The sequence below is a fragment of the Balaenoptera physalus genome (assembly GCF_965194825.1).
Source record: "Balaenoptera physalus genome assembly, chromosome: 16".
Taxonomy (NCBI): Eukaryota; Metazoa; Chordata; class Mammalia; order Artiodactyla; family Balaenopteridae; genus Balaenoptera; species Balaenoptera physalus.
In genome coordinates this window covers 46,453,640-46,473,551 of record NC_138898.1, presented here as the reverse complement: position 1 = coordinate 46,473,551, position 19,912 = coordinate 46,453,640, and positions in this window count along the sequence as shown.

Genomic DNA, 19,912 nt, shown 5'->3' with positions numbered 1-19,912 from the left:
TAAAATGGACAGCCTGGAAGAAATGGACAAATTCTTAGAAAAGCACAAACTTCCATGGCTGAACCAGGAAGAAATAGAAAATATAAACAGACCAACCACAAGCATTGAAATTGAGACTGTTATTAAAAATCTTCCAACAAAAAAAAAACCCAGAACCAGATGGCTTCACAGGCGAGTTCTATCAAACATTTAGAGAAGAGCTAACACCTATCCTTCTCAAACTCTTCCAAAACATAGCAGAGGGAGGAACACTCCCAAACTCATTCTATGAGGCCACCATCACCCTGATACCAAAACCAGACAAAGGTGTCAAAAAGAAAGAAAACTACAGGCCGTTATCACTGATGAACATAGATGCAAAAATCCTCAACAAAATACTAGCAAACAGAATCCAACAGCACATTAAAAGGATCATACAGCATGGTCAAGTGGGGTTTATCCCAGGAATGCAAGGATTCTTCAATATATGCAAATCAATCAATGTGATACACCATATTAACAAACTGAAGGATAAAAACCATATAATCATCTCAATAGATGCAGCAAAAGCTTTTGACAAAATTCAACACTCGTTTATGATAAAAACTCTCCAGAAAGTAGGCATAGAGGGAACTTATCTCAACATAATAAAGGCCATATATGACAAACCAACGGCCAATATCGTTCTCAATGGTGAAACACTGAAACCATTTCCTCTAAGATCGGGAAAAAGACAAGGTTGCCCATGCTCACCACTATTATTTAACATAGTTTTGGAAATTATACTCACAGAAATCAGAGAAGAAAAAGAAATAAAAGGAATCCAAATCAGAAAAGAAGTAAAGCTGTCACTCTTTGCAGATGACATGATACTATACATAGAGAATCATAAAGATGCTACCAGAAAAATATTAGAGCTAATCAATGAATTTGGAAAAGTAGCAGGATACAAAATGAATGCACAGAAAACTCTTGCATTCATATACACTAATGATGAAAAATCTGAAAGAGTAGGAAACACTCCTACTTACCATTGCAACAAAAAGAATAAAATACCTAGGAATAAACCTACCTAAGGAGACAAAAGACCTAAATGCAGAAAACTATAAGATACTGATGAAAGAAATTAAAGATGATACAAACAGATGGAGAGACATACCATGTTCTTTGATTGGAAGAATCAACATTGTGAAAATGACTATACTACCTAAAGCAATCTACAGATTCAAAGTAATCCCTATCAAACTACCAATGGCATTTTTCACAGAACCAGAACAAAAAATTTCACAATTTGTATGGAAACACAAAAGACCCCAAATAGCCAAAGCAATCTTGAGAAAGAAAAAAGGAGCTGGAGGAATCAGGCTCCCAGACTTCAGACTATACTACAAAGCTACAGTAATCAAGACAATATGGTACTGGCACAAAAACAGAAATATAGATCAATGGAACTGGATAGAAAGCCGAGAGATAAACCCACACACATATGGTCACCTTATTTTTAATAAAGGAGGCAAGAATATACAATGGAGAAAAGACAGCCTCTTCAATAGTGGTGCTGGGGGCTTCCCTGGTGGCACAGTGGTTGAGAATCTGACTGCCAATGCAGGGGACACGGGTTCAAGCCCTGGTCTGGGAGGATCCCACATGCTGCGGAGCGACTGGGCCCGTGAGCCACAATTGCTGAGCTTGCGCATCTGGAGCCTGTGCTCCGCAACAAGAGAGGCTGCCATAGTGAGGGGCCCATGCACTGCGATGAGGAGTGGCCCCCACTTGCCACAACTAGAGAAAACCCTCGCAGAGAAACGAAGACCCAACACAGCCATAAATAAATAAATAAATAAATAAAAAATAGTGGTGCTGGGAAAACTGGACAGCTATATGTAAAAGAATGAAATTAGAACACTCCCTAACACCATACACAAAAATAAACTCAAAATGGAATGAAGACCTAAATGTAAGGCCAGACACTATAAAACTCTTAGAGGAAAACATAGGCAGAACACTCTATGACATAAATCACAGCAAGATCCTTTTTGACCCACCTCTTAGAGAAATGGAAATAAAAACAAAAATAAACAAATGGGACCTAATGAAACTTAAAAGCTTTTGCACAGCAAAGGAAACCATAAACAAGACCAAAAGACAACCCTCAGAATGGGAGAAGATATTTGCAAACGAAGCAACTGACAAAGGATTAATCTCCAAAATTTACAAGTAGCTCATGCAGCTCAATAACAAAAAAACAAACAACCCAATCCAAAAATGGGCAGAAGACCTAAATAGACATTTCTCCAAAGAATATATACAGATTGCCAACAAACACATGAAAAGATGCTCCACATCACTAATCATTAGAGAAATGCAAATCCAAACTACAATGAGGTATCACCTCACACGAGTCAGAATGGTCATCATCAAAAAATCTACAAACAATAAATGCTGGAGAGGGTATGGAGAAAAGGGAACCCTCTTGCACTGTTGGTGGGAATGTACATTGATACAGCCACTATGGAGAACAGTATGGAGGTTCCTTAAAAAACTAAAAATAGAACTACCATATGACCCAGCAATCCCACTACTGAGCATATACCCTGATAAAACCATAATTCAAAAACAGTCATGTACCATAATGTTCATTGCAGCACTATTTACAATAGCCAGGACATGGAAGCAACCTAAGTGTCCATCAACAGATGAATGGATAAAGAAGATGTGGCACATATACACAATGGAATATTACTCAGCCGTATAAAGAAACGAAATTGAGTTATTTGTAGTGACTTCGATGGACCTAGAGTCTGTCATACAGGGTGAAGTAAGTCAGAAAGAGAAAAACAAATACCGTATGCTAACACATATATATGGAATCTAAAAAAAAAAAAAAAAGGTTCAGATGAACCTAGGGGCAGGACAGGAATAAAGACGCAGACGTAGAGAATGGCCTTGAGGACGTGGGGAGGGGGAAGGGTAAGCTGGGACGAAGTGAGAGAGTGGCATGGACATATATACACTACCAAATGTTAAATAGATAGCTAGTGGGAAGCAGCCACATAGCACAGGTAGATCAGGTCGGTGCTTTGTGACCACCTAGAGGGGTGGGATGGTGGGGGTGGGATAGGGAGGGTGGGAGGGAGATGCAAGAGGGAGGAGATATGGGGATATATGTATGTGTATGGCTGACTCACTTTGTTATAAAGCAGAAACTAACACAGTATTGTAGAGCAATTATACCCCAATAAAGGCGTTAAAAAAAACACAAAAAAAACAGATGCATGAAAACATTCAGCTTAATAAAACAGACAAATCTAGCCAAGTCTGTGAGGACAAAGTGTTTGAAATACGGGGCTTCCAGGGTTGTCGAAGAGAGCTTTCTGTGATCATGGGAAACTTCCAGACTGACACTGTCCGATGCAGTGGCTGCTGTATTGAATGGCACAGTAATCTAGGATTCTTCTTTCTCCCATCAAGACAGCACACAGAGTAGCTAATTAAGGCAGCAGCCCAGGAAGTCGGACGTGGCAAGTTGAGGCTTTAAGAAGTCTTGAGCAAAGGCTGGGGAAAGTAACGGAGGCCGTGAAGACAGGCCTGCTGGGTGATCTGAGGCCAAGGAGGACGGAGGTAGTCCCAGCGACAGCTGCGAGCCGGGGTCCCCACCCCCGCTATGGTCTGTTAGGAACCGGGCTCACAGCAGGAGGTGAGCGGCGGGCGAAGCTTCATCTGCCGCTCTCCATGGCTCCCCATCGCTCGCGTTACTGCCTGAACCACCCCCCATCCCCCCAGCCCCACCCCGGAAAAACTGTCTTCCTCGAAACCGGTCCCTGGTGCCAAAAAGGTTGGGGACTGCTGGCTTAGTGAACAGGTCCCAGACTTCCTCTCATCAATTCCAATCATTTTCATCAATTCCTAGGTAGTAATTCTTCACCCAAATTCGCCAGAGTTTGAGCCAGGCCTGCAGAGTTTGCCTTGTGATTTTGAATTCAAATGGTTCCCAGCTGTTCTTCACCGCCTTGGAAGAGAAGGAAGAGAGTTTAAATTGTGCGTCAAAGAGGTGAGTGAGACAAAGGAGAGGCCTTTCTAACTGCAGATGCCCCGGGCTGCAGGTGCCTGTCCCCTCCAGGTAGGTAGCTGAGGCTGCCTCCCAGCCCCCGTCTCCTCTCCCCCTCCTCCCACCCTGCCCCCCACCCCGTTGCTACAGGAGTGATGGGCGGCCACCTGGCAAGTGACCCCAGGGGAGGTAACTCTTCCTCGTGGACCCCTTTGGCTCTCGGCAACGAACAAAATGAGGCAAATCTACCACAAAAACCAGTCCGATCTAGACTCTTTAGGGTAGTGGGGGTTTGCCCCTCAACAGGGACACCTGACAAAGTCTGGAGAGTTTTCTGGATTTCACAACTGGGTGGGGGAGGGGAGGGGTGCCACTGGCATCTAGAGTGCGGAGGCCAGGTATGCTGCTAAGTATCCCGTAAGGCACAGGACACCCCCTTCCTCAAAGAATCATCCAGCCCCAAATGTCCATGGGATCCAGACTGAGAAACTCTGCTCCAGAGCGACACAGGCGAATAAAATCTAAATCCCTCCAAAGGCATTCTCTGCTCTGTGGAATACAGCAAGAATTCTTACTCTGCCGAAGACGAGGGTGGCTTTGTTAAGTGGGTCCATCTGGGGCCCCTGAGGGAGCAGGACCAGGGCCGCAAAGTGGAGGAAATGTGCGACAGGAGGTTCAGGCGAGGCCCAAACTGGGGGCTTCGGCTGATCCCACGGGGCCCCTGGAGGGTGGGTGATGATCCCACGGGGCCCCTGGAGGGTGGGTGATGCCTCAGAGGGTCCAACCTGAGTTTTCACAGCCCCGTACCCACAGTCAGGGTCAGAGTCACTCTGGGGAGAAAGAATCTCACATCTGTCAGCGGTCGAGGGACTCCCATAGCCCGAGGGCTGGCGGTGGGAAAGCCACAGGTACAGACTGTTCAAGGCACACTGATGCCAAGGAGGGACGCATGGAAAGAGTCAGAGCATCAGGTGACACTGACCTTGTCCCCTGGGGCCGGGGCCGTGGGGTGGGGTGGGATGGAAGTCAGGGGGCAGCTTGGGTCACTGTGTCCACCCTCCCCTAGGACCTGGCTGGATGGCGGATCCAAGGGATGGGCGCCGTGAAGACACAGCCTCCGACGGGAATTGAAGGCTGAATGCTCCCAAAGGCAGCAGGACCGGAGCCTGCAGGCTTCTCATGATTGAACTCTGTGTCATGCTCTGAACTTCCACACAAGCTTTGAGGAGAAATGGAGCACGTGTGATGGGGAGGGGTGGGGGTGTCTTTTCTTTTCTCCCCTCCTGACTTCTCCAGCTCCCCTTTTCCCTAAACACTGACACAGCCCCCTCCCCATCATTCCTTGATGCCTAATGATGGACTTTGTACAGAGCGTAGGGAGAGAGGAGACTGCAGGCGGGATGGAGAGAGCTTAGCCTGGGCAGACACAATTGTCCAGGGCGTGGTTACCCCACCCCGTGGTCCTGGGGAATCCCAGGCCCTCGTCCAAATCCTTCTCCCACAGGGTCTCCCTTGCCTCTCCTTCCCCTGTCCCAAGTCACCAGAAACCTTTGAATCCAGGCTTCCAGGGGCAAGAAGAAAACCATCTCAATTTATCACGGTGACCAGCACTGCTCCCCAGGGACCTCCTTCATAAACCAAAGACCCACTTGCCAAATCCAAGAGCAGTTCTCCCTAGGGAAGAATTCTGCCGTTACAAGCAGAGGTCTTCACCCTGGGGTCCCTGGAGAGATTCAGGACAGGATTCTGGGTGGGAAGAAATGACATATTTATTTTCACTACCCTGTAACTGAAATCTAGCAGTTCTAAATGAGTGGCACGTAGTCAATTTGTACACGCCCAGGAACGCAGAGTTCTCCAACCCTCACCTCGAGTGTGGGAAAGCCCAGGGCTGCTTTTCTGGGGACCTAAGCTGTGTAAAGAACCAAGACACATGGGGAAGTCACATGCTGCCCCCAAGCCACTGGCCCTGAACCTGAGAGGAGACGCACGCCCTTGGCTGGCCATCCCTTGTCCAGGAGTGACACAGAGCAGGCAGAGCTCCCCCCTGGCTTAGGGCAGCTTGTGTCAGACACTTTGGTGCCCTGCATGATGATCGCTGCTATTTCCTTACCCATTGCCTTTTCAGTCTCCAGTGGGTCCTGAGGGTCCCTTTTTACAACTTGCCACCATGGACTTTATAAATTGCAGAATTAAGAAACACAACACAACAAACAAAGAAAGGGTTGGATTACCAAGGTTTGTTTGTGCATTACTTCAAGAACTCAAAGCACATTTCCCCAGAAACAGAAGTGATAAGGCAAAAGGCAGCATGGCTCCCCACCTCCACCCAGACAGATTTAGCCTGTGATGTGCTGAGAGCACAGTGTTATCTTACCAGTAAATTGGTTTTGAAACAATGCATTTTGAGTTCAAACTCAGATGCCTAGTATCTTCCTAGGAAGGCATGGTGGTTTTAAAGTGTGGCCCCAAAATTCTTTGCACTCCTCCCATTGGGGTGAGTCTGTGGCCCCTCCCCAGGGATCTGGGCTCTATGACTATTTGACCAAAAGAATATGGTGGAAAGGGTGCTGTACCAGTTTTATTTTATGAAGATAGTATTATCCTGGTACCAAACCAGGCAAAAAATGAAAAAACTAAAGACCAATACCCCTCATAGGTAGAGATGCAATGATCCTTAACAAAATGTAGCAAATAGAATTCAGCAAAATGTATAAAAATAATTACACACCATGACCAAATGGGTGTTTCTCCAAGAATGCAAGGCCGGTTTGATATTTGAAAATGAATCAATGTAATCAACCATATTAACAGACTAAAGAAGAAAAACCACCTGATCATATTAACTGATGAGGGAGAAAATGAACTTGACAAAATTCAATACCCATTCATGATAAAAACTCTCAGGAATACAGGAGAACTTCCTCAACTTGATGAAAATCATCTACAAAAAGGCTGGTTTCCCTATGTGGTCTCTCTAGACAGCATGAGCATGGGGACATTTTACTGCCCACAGGATGCAAGTCTTAGCTCCCCAGTCACCTGCTCTGACATCACCTATTGTGGGAGCTGGGGTTCCCTGCTCCCGCCTGGTGAGAGAGGACGGAAGTCCTAATCTCCACTCGGCCTTGCCTGGCATGAGTAAGGCTGGGGCCACACTCCTTTCTGTGGTTTTTGGCTGGAGAACATCAGTTCTTGTCAAAAAGTGTTCTGTCTTTCCAGGCTGCCCCTTTCCTAGTCCTCTGGCTGGAAAGAGCAGGGTTTTGTTAGAGCCTTTCATGTCTGTGCCTTTGGCATTTCTGGGTTGCTGGCTTCTTCAGCTCCAATTCTGGGATATTTGAGGCCAGAAAAAACCCCTGGAACTCACCAAGATGTTTTTCCTTGGGTCCTGAGGTTGCTCTCCAAGGAGACTTCTTCTCGCCACCTTCCAGAGTCTTCTTTTGTTGGCTTAACAGGTAATGTACTGGATTTTAGTTGTCCTTAGCAAGAGGAATAGAGAAAGTCACCTATTCCATCTTCCTAGAATATCAGGCAAAAGTCCTGACAGTTTTGAAATATCTTCATTCTCTCTCACACTTTATTATTTCTCTAGATGTAATAGAATTTTAGGCTGCAGCTCAGAATTGGAAAGTTTTGCTGCACTAACTATTACTCTTCCAGTGGTGACTTGTGACTTTATTTCCTTTGAATGGGACCTCTCTCTCTCTCTCTCTCAATATTGCTTTGTCTCTAAAACTCTAAAATCTTGGGAAGGTGTGCCTTGGTGTGTATGTTTCGCATTTCGTCTACTGGGTACCTTCAGTCTGGAGGCTCATGGCCTTGGGCTGGGGAATTGTTCTTCTACCACTTATTTGATGGATGCGTCTCCTTTATTATTTTCACTATTTCTGAGTTTCTGAAGAGTCAGACATTGTGTCTTCTTGATTGTTTTTTTAGGTTTTTTTTTCACCTGTCTTCTGTCTTTGTTTTTCATTGTACTTTCTGAAAGATTTCTTCATTCTTCTAATCTTCCTGTTCCTATTTTGGGCTATCATATTTTTAATTCCTAAGACTTCCTTCACATGATCAGATTTTCCCATTTTCGTAACATCACTTTGTTGAGAATGGAATGACTTGCCTTTGGATTCTTGAAATATATATGTTTTCTGAACTTGCTACATTATTTCCTCTGGGTTCCTTTAAAAAACATATTCCGTTCACTGCATTGTCCATTTCCTCTAGTTCTCCTTTGCTTATTTGTAGGTTTGTGTGCTTATTTGTTTGGGGCTCTCATTCATGTTGAAGGACTTCACATATCTGGAGATCCTTGGGGCCCATTTATATTTAACAGAGAGGAACTGAAAAGCTGATTGGAAAGTGGACCTGCATGCCTCCTTCTTCATTTTCTTTGTCCTTATATGTTCATCATACCTCGTTTTCTTTCTTCACCATCACTGTGGTAGTTCCAAGTGGGAGGAAGGACAAAGGCTGAGGTCAGCCCGCCACACTAACAAGAGGCTCACCCTGACCTTTGGGGCTGGTCCCTCGGCTGCTACCATCCACACATGTTACCAAGAGGACGGGCTTCAGATTCTTCCAGGATTAGGTATCTGTTTGTATTTCTCAACCTAATGTGACTGCTTTTGCCCTAGGGAATTGCACCATTTTATTACCAGCTTCCCTCAAAACCCTCTCATCTACTATGACCTGGAAAGAGCTCAAGAATTTTAATTTTATATGAAATTCTAGAAAAACCACTTTGCAAGCACTGACCTTATGTACCTCCTGTGTCAAGACTACTTCCCTTTTATTCTTATCTGTATTTAAATAAACTTTTTATTTTCGAGTAGTTTTTGATGTATAGAAAAGTTGCAAAGATACAGAAAGTTCCTGTCCGTTTCTCTGGTGGTCATCATCTTACTTTACTAGGTACATTTGTCACAACTAAGGAACCGACATCAGTGCCTCACTGTTAACTAAATTCACACTTCATTTGGTTTTCACTAGCTTTTTCCTAATGTCCTTTTTCTGTTCCAGGATCGCATCCAGGAGACGAGATTACATTTAGTCATCCTGTCTCTCCAGCCTCCTTGGGTCTGTAATGATATCTCAGACTTTCCTTGTTTTTGATGACCTTGAAGAACACTGGGTGGGCCTTGTGTAGAATGTCCGTCCAATTGGGTCTCTTTGGTATTTTTCTCATAGTTAGACTGGGGTCACTGGGTTTTGGGGGAGGAAGGTGGCAGAGACAGAGTGCCCTACTCAACAGGTCCCATCAGGGGGACACACTGTCCACGTGGCCAGCGGTGGTGACCCTCATCAACAGCGGCTCTAAAGCCACCCCCTCCCTTTCCATGTTCTGTTCTCAGGAAGGAAATCGCTAAGCTCAGCACACACTGGGGGTGGCGGGAGGGCGATACCTCCTGGAGGCCTCTCCCCACCTTCTTTTTATTTCCACAAAACCAGAAATGATTTAGTGGCTCCAGTTAGCTGAAGCCTCTCCATAGAGGAACAGACGTGGTCCTGTGCATGTGTGGAAGCATCCCCGATGGAAGACAAGGCCAAACGGTCCTCCGAGGCCCCCCAACATCCTTCCTCCCGAGATAAAACAATTGTCTCTTCTCAGAAACAAAGTCCATGACCTCATGGCAATGAGTTTTCTATAGAAAGTAGACCTGTGTTAGGAGGCCTCCTGGGGGTCAAAAGGGAAATCTATACTTAGGTGTGGATTTCAGAAAGTTGTTAGATGTTTGTGTGGTTTTTTGTTTTTTTGTTTTTTTAAGGAAACCATACATTCAGCATTAAAAGCCTGAGGAGGGCAAGCTGGGAACCCGGGGCCATGTGTCAGGGGGGTTCGGGGGTGCAGTGGCGGGGACCAGCCACAGGCTGGCCCTCCTCCCCCTCCACTTTCCTTTGTACCTGGGCGGCCTCTGCCTTCCACGGTGGGGGACGGGGACCACCTCTCTCAGCAAGTTCCCATCTGGCCAGGCTCTTCTGGGGCTAATGAAATAAGTGTTTGGAAAGTTCTCGGTGATCCCTGGAGGAAAAATAAACCCCGGGCAGGGTGGATGTTGCCCATGTGATGCCGACGGCTTTGCCGTGAGCTGCATCGGCAGAGCTCCAATCTTTCCGGATTGATGGGAAGGAAACGGTGAATTTTCCTGCAGCGCCAACCACTGCGAGTGTAAAAAGCCCATAGAAAAACCATAACCCCATGCTTTACCCGCTCAGCGACCCCACAGAGCGACCTCCCCTCAGGTCACATCCCTGAGTCACTGAGACACCTCCAGCTTCACGGCTCTGCTGTGTCCTTTGTTCCGTTCCCTGCGTGTCATTGAAGCGAGCCGTTGTGTGCAAACATTTGAGGGTGAGGTCCTTCAGAGGCGTGGTCTGCTCCCCACTGCTCCACACACCCAGAGTTTATGCCGGGGCAGGGCAAGTGGAATCTTTCTCAACTCATTCTCGGAACTATAGACAAAACTTCAAATTTTAAAACGTCCTGCATGTGGAGGACCGTGTTATGAGGAATGGAATGACTGCTGCTCATAGTGAGATTTATAAACTGCAAGCAAGTCAAAAGAAGCTGGGGTCCTCTCCTGTTCCCTCACTCACTCATCAAAATGCAGCTGGCAGCCGGGCACTCCTGAGGCCCAGGGACCGAGGAGGGGGGCCGCCAGCGCCCTAGAGCATGTTTGACAGGAGGCCAAGCTGGGGTTGCACACAGATGGTGAACCCACCCGGCTCCACACACTCTTTCCAGGAACACACCCAGGAAAAGGTGAGGCTCACCCACTGCATGGACCATCTGGCCCAGTTACATAAAGAAACGGGATTATTTTTATAAAGAAAGGAAAGAGGCAATCCCTTCCAAACAAATCCCAGATGGGCCGAGACCCCTTTCTGTAAAATAAACACGCCCAGAACTTAGGAAGTGCAAAGGGCAATATTTACACGGAGATCTGAGAGCCACCTGCCGGGGGTGCCCAGGGCCTATAACCTGGCTGTCTGAAGTCCGTCTCCTTTGTGAAAATTGCCACCATCAGCCTCGGGAGCTTAGCCTGGATGCTAGGATTCCACACACAGTGGCATCAGTTTCTAACACTGAGATGGTCACCTATGAGGCATGTGATTCACTGGGAATTTTACTAAACCAATCATTTTAAAAATATATATTAGGCTACTGCCATGCAATTTGCCTTTTATCAGAGGGTTTCCGGTACCCATTTGTATTATAATGAGCAAGTAAACTGAACGCACGATGCAAAGAGAAAGAGTGGGAGGGTGTGTGTAAGTGTGTGTGTGTGTGTGTGTGTGTAAGTGTGAGCACAGGTGGGCACGGGTGAGCAGGTGTATGATTGAATGATTGCATGAATGTCAGAGCAGCCGGGGTTAGCAAATAAAAATGTGGGACACCTGGTTAAATTTGCATTTCTGATGAACAACAAATATATTTTTAGTGTAAGTCTGTCCCAAATACTGCATGACTCTATTGCAAATACGACATAGGACGTGCTTACACTGAACAATTATTCATTGTTTATCTGAAATTCAGTGTCAGCTGGGCACCCTGTACCTATCTGTATTGTATTTGGCAATCCTAGTAAATGTGAGTATGTGGAGTTAGGTCAGCATGTGTGTCGTGACTGAGTGTGAGTGTGTGTTAGAGTGTGTATGTGTGTTTATGTGTATGAGCGTGTGTTACAGAGCTGTGTGTGAGTGTGTATACATGAGTGTGTGCACATGTGTGTGAGTGGTGTGTGCATGTCTGTGAGTGTGTATCCATGTGCAAGTATGAGTCTGTGTGAGTGTGCACACACATGAGAAGGCTGGGCCCAGGAGGGGGAGGGAGGGCTGAGTGAGGAATGTGGGGAAGGTACCACCAGCATCTGAGAGTCACCTGATGCCATTCTTCACTTCATCCCACCTTCAAAATGAAGCAATGCCAACCAGAAATCCTAAATGGCAAGTCTCAAAAATTTCCAAAAGATTTTATGCAAATTGAAAGTATAAATTTCAAGAACTTTTGTGACTTTGATCAGAACATCTGGTCTAGTGACTCTCAAGCTTAGGGACCAATTCTGAGGACTTTTCCCCAAAACCCAGGGTCCCTGATAAGACACTTCCTCTCTTATCACGTATATGAATAACTTTAAACCATGCCTTCACTTCATCAATCCACACCGGGGGAAATCATCCTAAGAAAAGAGTCTGAAATGCACTAACTGCGACTTTAAATGCAATATTTATAAAATAGACAGCAACTGCAAATACCTAAATGTTTTCAAAGAATGCCCAAGTCACTTAGGGTCCATTTACACAGTAAAGTAATGTGCAAGCAGTAAAGCAACATTCATGAAAGTTTTGTTTCATGCACACTAAAGGCAAAGTGAAAAACAGGAGACGAATGTATACATATAAAAGGCTATGTCAGTGAAAATGCTGTATGAAATACACAGTGTATGAAGGGACTGGTGGGAAAAGGAAAAAACATGCACAGATTTGTACCAAATTGGAAAAATGCAAATGAAAGGAAATGCACCAAATTGTTGGTAGAACTTTTCTTTTTGTGATGGGTTTTAAAAAATATTGTTTGTACTTGCCACACTTTTCATAATGAATATGTGTTACTTTCAAAACTGGGAATAAAACTTACTTTGGAAGCAGAATAAACACACACAAAGTGCATTGATGGTGGTGATGTAGACGGGCATGCTGCGTTCCTGAGACCACATGTAGCTGGGAGCTGCCTGGGAGCCCGGGGTTCTTGCAAAGGGACGATGCCCGGACTAGCTCACGGCTGACCCCGATTCCTGGGCTCTGGGGCCAGCAGCCAGGGGACACTGCCCAGGGAGGTGGCCTAGCCAGGTTCAGGGGGAGGTTTCAGCGAGGGGGCAGATCGTGCCTTTTTGCCAAGGACAGCTGCATGCTGGCTGGCACCCAGAGCAGGTGTGACCTTGGAGCTACAGTAAACATGCAAGTCCCCTGCCTCAGGGAAGGACCTCAAGGTAAGACCAGCCCCAAGAATATGTGAGCAAAATGTTTACTTCTCCCGGACTCTCGGGCCTGCTGTCCTCATGTTCCCGTGCCCACAAGGCCCACTCTGTCCTTCACAGCTTGCCATGATTCTAGCTGCTGTCTTGTGTGTCCCAGGTTCCTTTATCGTCCTCATGTGCATTTGCTCAAGAAGCCCCTTGAAATCTCTGAGCCTGGGGATAGCTGGGGCGTGGAGCAGAGGCCTGGGGTGTGTGGGCCCCGGGGAAGGTTTAGGCAGAGCTGGTTTACTGACCCTTCTGAGTGGGTGATTCAAAAGTGACTTATCTTAAAAACTGAACAGAGAACCTCGCATTGTGTAGAACTCTGCCCCAGGGAGTGACCCGCCTGGTGCAGATCTGAATGCAGCCCCTGGAGAAGTACCCTTGGCCTCAGGCTCCATCCCACCCTCCTCTGTCAGGGGGTGGCTGTGGGATGGGGCCTGATTAAGAGCGCTGGTCTAAGAATGGACATGTAGCCCAGTCTGGGCCAGTGGGACGTGAAGGCCGGGCCCCTGGCAGGGCTGCCCCTTTGGCCAGCAAGTTGTGTGAGTATGGAGCTCAGAACGTTGCAGCCACACCGTGAAGGAAGCCAGGGCCCTGGAGGACGCTGGCAGGACAGAGTGTAGGGGGCAGGACAGACCACCTCGTTGAGACAGTCACCAAATTTAACCAGCGTGGAAGGGCCTGCAGGTCCCTGGGCTTTCTAGGTGTGGGGTCAATAGATGCCTTTTATCGTTCAAACTTGTTTGCATGGGATGTTCTGTCATTTACACAGAAAACCTCTAAGTCGGTTCCTGTAGGGGTTATATTTTCATTCAACAATGAGGATACTGAACGTGTCAGAGAAATAATGAGAAAGATTTGAGGCTTCTTGGAAAATCCAGAATCTACAGTTTCATAATAAATGGAAAATAACATCTCTTCCAAACAACATACCTTGGAGACTCAGTTGAAATCATAACTTCAAAAAAGGTGTGACATGAAACAATGGGGTGGTCAGGCCCAGGACGGCCCTAGAGAAGCCAGGCCTCACCCTGCCCCTCCCCACTATTCTCCCATCCTATAGTTCCGCTTCCATGGCCAGCAATGTGGGGCGCACCGTCAGATGGCCTGTGGCCTGGACGGACCTTGGCTTCTTCACTTACCAGGGGGATGACTTGGGCAAGCCCCCAGCAAACTTGCCTCACGCCCACTGGCTCCAAGTGGGGCCTGCCAGCCCTTGAGCCATCCTTCTGGGAGGCGAAGGAAGATTGACAGGTACACACTGACTCAGTCGCTGGGGCAAAGAACGTGGGTCCTTTACCCCGATTGGCTCAGACCAGCCTTGACGAGAGGGCTGGCCAGCACGGAGCACTGGAGGGTCAGTCGCTGCCATGTCTGCTTCATGCTCACCCACGCAGCCCATTTCATTCTTATCCTGCCTGATATCGATTCCTTCATTATCATTTAACGGCACTGATAAATATTCAAGTGAGAACTAGTGTTTAGGCTGTGGCCTCCTCTACTGATGATTTCTTTGGTGCTAAGGACTGGGGTGGTGGTAGGGGAGTATCTCACTTTACCCTTCAAGAGAGAACATCAGTGGACACAGAGGAGTGATCAGAACCCGCCCAGCCCAACCCGCCACTTCAGGAAATGCAGACCTGAGCACCCACAGCCTCCCTACCCCAAGCAGCTGTCCACACTCCACCCGATACAAATCACCACTGACATGGTCGGGTTTAAATATGAGACAAGGTGAGCGCCTTTCCCAATGCCACAGTCTCTAAGCAAAAACAAAGCTAAACAAACTTTGGTGCTTGTGGTTAAACAAGGAGACCAAAGACTTGAAAACTGGGTCAGTGACAGAAAGTTCAGACCCTAGGATTGCCTTGTCCATGTTCCCACGGGGTTGGTTACCCTGCACTCACTTGAAATAGGGTTGGTAAGATGGGAGCAATGGGAAAACATCTAGAGAGAAAAGAAATCCATTCTTCATGCCCTGTGTAAACAGGGAGGGTGGACACAGGGAGCAGAGGAATAAAATGAGATACATTTCATTTAGTGATTTAATTTAAGAACAATGAAGTCCCTGAGTTCAAATGCAGAGAATGTTTCTGGCAGGGAGGTAGCATGACAGTGTCACGCATCTTAACAAAGCTTGTAGCACAACAGACCTCAATTACCACAAATCAGCCAGGTGTCTGCAGGAATAAATACCAAGACTTATTATTTTTTACTGCTTTTTCCACTTTACACTTTAAAGAACATGAAGAGAAAAGTGAGATAAATTGTAAAGGACCATGGTCCATGTTAAATAGCCAATTAAGCAAATACAAATGCGAGCCATTTCAGGAAAACCTGACATAATTATCTTTCAACCTAGGAAAACTCATAGTTTAGAGGTAACTGTGAATAATATAGCAGACCTGCTTAAAAATGGTGCACCACACAGCTCATTTAAAAGGTGTGCAATGAAAATGAACAGAAACAGATGAAATAACTTTCCGTGAAATCTCGAATTTTCAAATTTCATTTGTATCATCTAGAATGCCTTCACTACAGGCAAGAGAAAGCTCTTCTCACAGGCACTGACAGTAAGACAATTTCTTACATCAAATAAGAGCTTAGCTGCTGTAAGATTTATTCTAGGGTCTAGCTGGTTGACTCAACAGCTGTCGGGGCATCAAGGACCCATGTTCTTTTTCTCTCTGTTAGGCCGTCTTCTGTGCGCTGGAGTTGACACCAACTGGCTCCCCTGTGGCTTAAGATTGCTCCAGGAGTTCTTACCTCTGGGGTCCAGAGACAGAAACGGACCAGCCCTTCATGTAACTCCCTCTTAAGAACAAGGAAAACTTCTCCAGGAGCCCAGCAGTCACCTCCTCAGGACCTGCTGGTCAGCCCTGGGCCAGTGCCTGGCCCTCACCCAGTCATGGCGAGGGCACCAGGCTGCCATCAACAGCCTGGACCAGCTACATGTCCCCCTGGGGAGGGTGGGGCCATCACCTCTGGGTCACATAGGAAAGGAGTAGATAGCTGAACGAAAGCAGAATTTGATATACAAGTTATTCTAGTCACATTGTCCTAGTTCAGCTGTTTCTAAAGGCACAAAAGTTCAACTCTGGCTTGAATCGATTGCCAAAAATTTAAAACACTTTTCACTTCAAAAAATAGTATTGGGGTCAGCAATTAGGGCGGTTTTTTCCCCAGATTTTGCTTCAGTTCTAATCTTCTATTTCAAATGCATGGTAATTTACCTTATAGACATTCTACACGCACAATATTTGAGGGTCAATCTATTGTACAGAATAAGGCTTACTTATGTGTGCATTGGAACGAATTCTGTGCGGGGAATACACAGCAGACACACTCCAATGGTAGTACTGGGCTGTGCTTTGGAAAGTTGCTTCTTACGAAGTATTAAAATGTCATTTTAAATATTCTTTTCTGTAACCTATATAAGATATTAAAATTTCCATAAAGAAATGCTAATTGAATTTTATATGTAACTGAAGAACAATGTAACTTAACACACTTCCAAAAATGTAGAAATTTAGTTTGATTGCCATTGACTATGAAAGAAAGAAAAGTTGAGCTCTTTGTGTCTGAACATATTTGGAGAGTAATCTGCAAAAAAAAAAAGAAAAGAAAAGAAATTGTTTGCCTCCCCAAAGAGGCCTGTTTTAACCTAATTTGCAGACTATAGATTTATATGACAATGCTATGTTTATCCCTAGGTAGGAGAGAATGTGGTCGGTTTTAGCCAACTCCCAAATAGAAATTAATCCAAATAGCATTTCTGGCCTTTTCCAAAATTGGAAAGCTAAGATTCATCTTCCTGTGATTCATCTTGCATGATGACCACAATGGCAGAGACAGATCATGCAGTTTCTTTATATGCCATTTTGGTTATGAAAGATGTTATTTGATCAGATGTTTCTAGAAACACAAAACCGAGAATTAAAGTCCTTAGAGGTCCACCATTCACCTTCATTGCTTCCCCTTGTCCATCTTTCCTTCCTTCTGTTTGTCTGTTTTGGGGAAAGGGGACACAGGGTCGCAGTACTCAGAGAAGAAGGTTCACTGCCATGCCTGCGGAAACATAAACATGGTGTACAAATTAACCCATAACTGGTACTCCAATTTTCCACGTCTGGGAAACTCTTAAGAAACTGGCCCCTCTCCACCGAGTCCTTGGCGTTGAGGGGCAGGCCTGGCTGAGGCTCTGGGCGTCATGGGCGGTGGAGCTGCCCCTGTGGGCCTCACGTGTGGAAATGGAACCGTGAATCAACGTCACCTGGAAACACCAGTCCTCGGCAGCCCCAGACCTACCCGGGGTGGGGCCCAAGGACCGTGTGCCGAGCCCTCCAGGGGCACTGATGCCACTGCAGCGTGAGGACCTCTGGTCCAGATCATACTTCATTCATTCTGGGGCCATTTAACTACTTAAAATTTTGCCTAAATCCCTCTCTGACCTGGGCCAGCATTAGCGGGCTTTTGAAGCACTGAGATTTTATGGAGCACCGGGGGAGCATATTTGTGCGTGAGCCCCCGTCATTCGTGCAGGTGGAGACCCTGGACTCAAGTCCTCCACCCTCCTTCCCTCCCACTGGGTGCCTGGCCGAGGGCACTGCTGACCTCTGACCCGCCAATCCACGCAGGGTGAGGTACACAGGTGCCTGAGGTGTAGAAAGCCACTAACCTTGACCTGCTTTTCCCTTCACACCTGCATTCACTCTCTACATTCTGAGAAGCTTCTCGTGGCAGGATGAGCTGGGATCAGAGTATCTGGGTCTTGGGTAAACTCCTGTCCTGGGCGGACCCCTCTGCTCCAGCTGCAGCCGCAGTATGTGGACGGTGGTCCCCATGCCACGTGGTTCCTGCCCTGGGTTGGGGGGTTATTCCTACTCTCGGTGTCCCGACAGCCCCAGCAGGGTGAATCCCAGGACAGGGTGCTCTCGGATTACCAGTTAACTGAGCAAAGCTCCATTATCCCAAATGGCATGCCCGTGCTGACACTTCCAGGCAGAAGTCGGTCAGTGGTGACGTGGGGCTGGCTTTCAGCCCGGGGGCACCCACAGTGAGTTATTCATGAGGAGAAGAACCTGTCTATCCCAGGGTCCAGGCTTCTGATCCCGGGAGAGCCTACCAGACCTGGAATCTGCAGTACCGCTTTGGCTGCACCCAGGATGCTGTAGGTTATAGCAGGGAAATTCACAGTTTTCCCTCCAAACCTTAAATAACTCACACACATAATTAATTAACACAGACTCATTTTTGCAACTAGTGAAGTGTAGCTTTTTCTTGCTCTGGTGCCAGTGCGGGTGCCTGGTAACTATGCCTCCTTAGGGTTTTCGTGTTCCTTCTCCTCTCGCCCTTCCTCTCGCTGCTGCTCTGGAGGTGCTCGGGGTCTGGGAGGGCTGCTGTGGGATAAGGAAGGCCGGTGTCCACTGCGTATAATCAGTCAGGTCTGCTAGGAAGCCCACTTTCCCATCCGCAGAGAAGAAGCATCACAAGCGCACCTACGCCAGGCCGGGCATCCCTGCACCAGACACTCGCTCGGGTGGACCTTGGAGGTGTCCTCTCTGCAGTGCCATGGAGGTGCCCACGCCTTGGGCAGGATCACTGAGGTGCATTTGGCAGGGGCTAGGCAGAGACAGGGCCTCCAGGCAGGGGAGCCACAGGGAGGAACTACTTCGCCACATGAACAAATTAATAAGCGCAAAACAAACAAACAAACCCTAAAGTGCATCTGACCAGCTTTCACAAGGACCCCCTGCCGCCCATCAGTTTCCCTGCTGACGCCAACCCACAGACTTCCTCTGTCGGAAAGACCCAGTGTGAGCCACAGCCCCGCCCAGCCACCGTCCAGACGCTTCCTGGGCACCAATTACCGTCATGAGATAGACTGGGCCCAGTTTCTTCTTCTAGGCCCGTGGGCGGGTCCCGTCCTTCCCTGACCTGCTTTTGTCTCTTCTGTGAAATGGGAGTAAAGGAACTTACACCATTGCCTGTTAAGAGGATCAAGTAGGGATGGTGTCAGAAGTGCTTGGGACCACATGGCTCACGTGGAAGGAATGACAGGTCTTCTCCATGAGGCCACAGAGCCCAGAGCTGGGTGGGCGTTGGAAGTGCTGGGTGTGGCCTTCCTCTGCCCAGATCCAAGGTCACATGGAGCTGTTCTGACGAGCCCATAACGACACTTGTGATGGAGTCATCTACCAAGCCGACCCCTCCACCCGTCCCACAAATCAGGTCCAGGCGGTTCTATTTTAAGCGTGGCCTGGTGGAACTTCCAAGTTCAAGGCAGATTGGCAGATGTACAAACGCTCTGAAGATGGAGGGGACACTCCATCAAGAACTGCGTGAAATGGCAGCCCTCACTTTGTGTGTGGATTTGGAGTCTGTGCTGCTCCCAGATGCTCTCTCCCCACACATGGTTTTTCAATAAACCATTCATAGGAAACTGGACCCTCTTTGAAATGAGAGACTGCATTTGGGTCACTACTGACAAGCTGTAATTCTGAGAAACTACGCAGTTTCTGAATCCAGCTCTGCCCTCTGATACTTCCCAGCACCTCGGCATTTAGAGTTTCCAGGCGGATGGAACGTGTCCACCTGGGTTCGCTTCAAGCTGGCTCCAAGAGGGGTTAGAAGTGGGAGCTGCTGCTGTCAGCCCCCATCTATACCCTCTGCTTCACCATCGGGGTCACGGGGACAGCATCCTGCTGGAAGGACCCATGCCTCCCCCTGAGGGCCTCCTCTCTGCTGGGGGAGCCAGTGCCCCTGAGAGCTGCCCCTGGGCAACGATGGACGGGACTTGGAAGCTGGTCCTGTACACCCCAGTCCTAGCAGACACCCTGGCCACTTCAGCCCCGGGAGGGGGACAGGACAC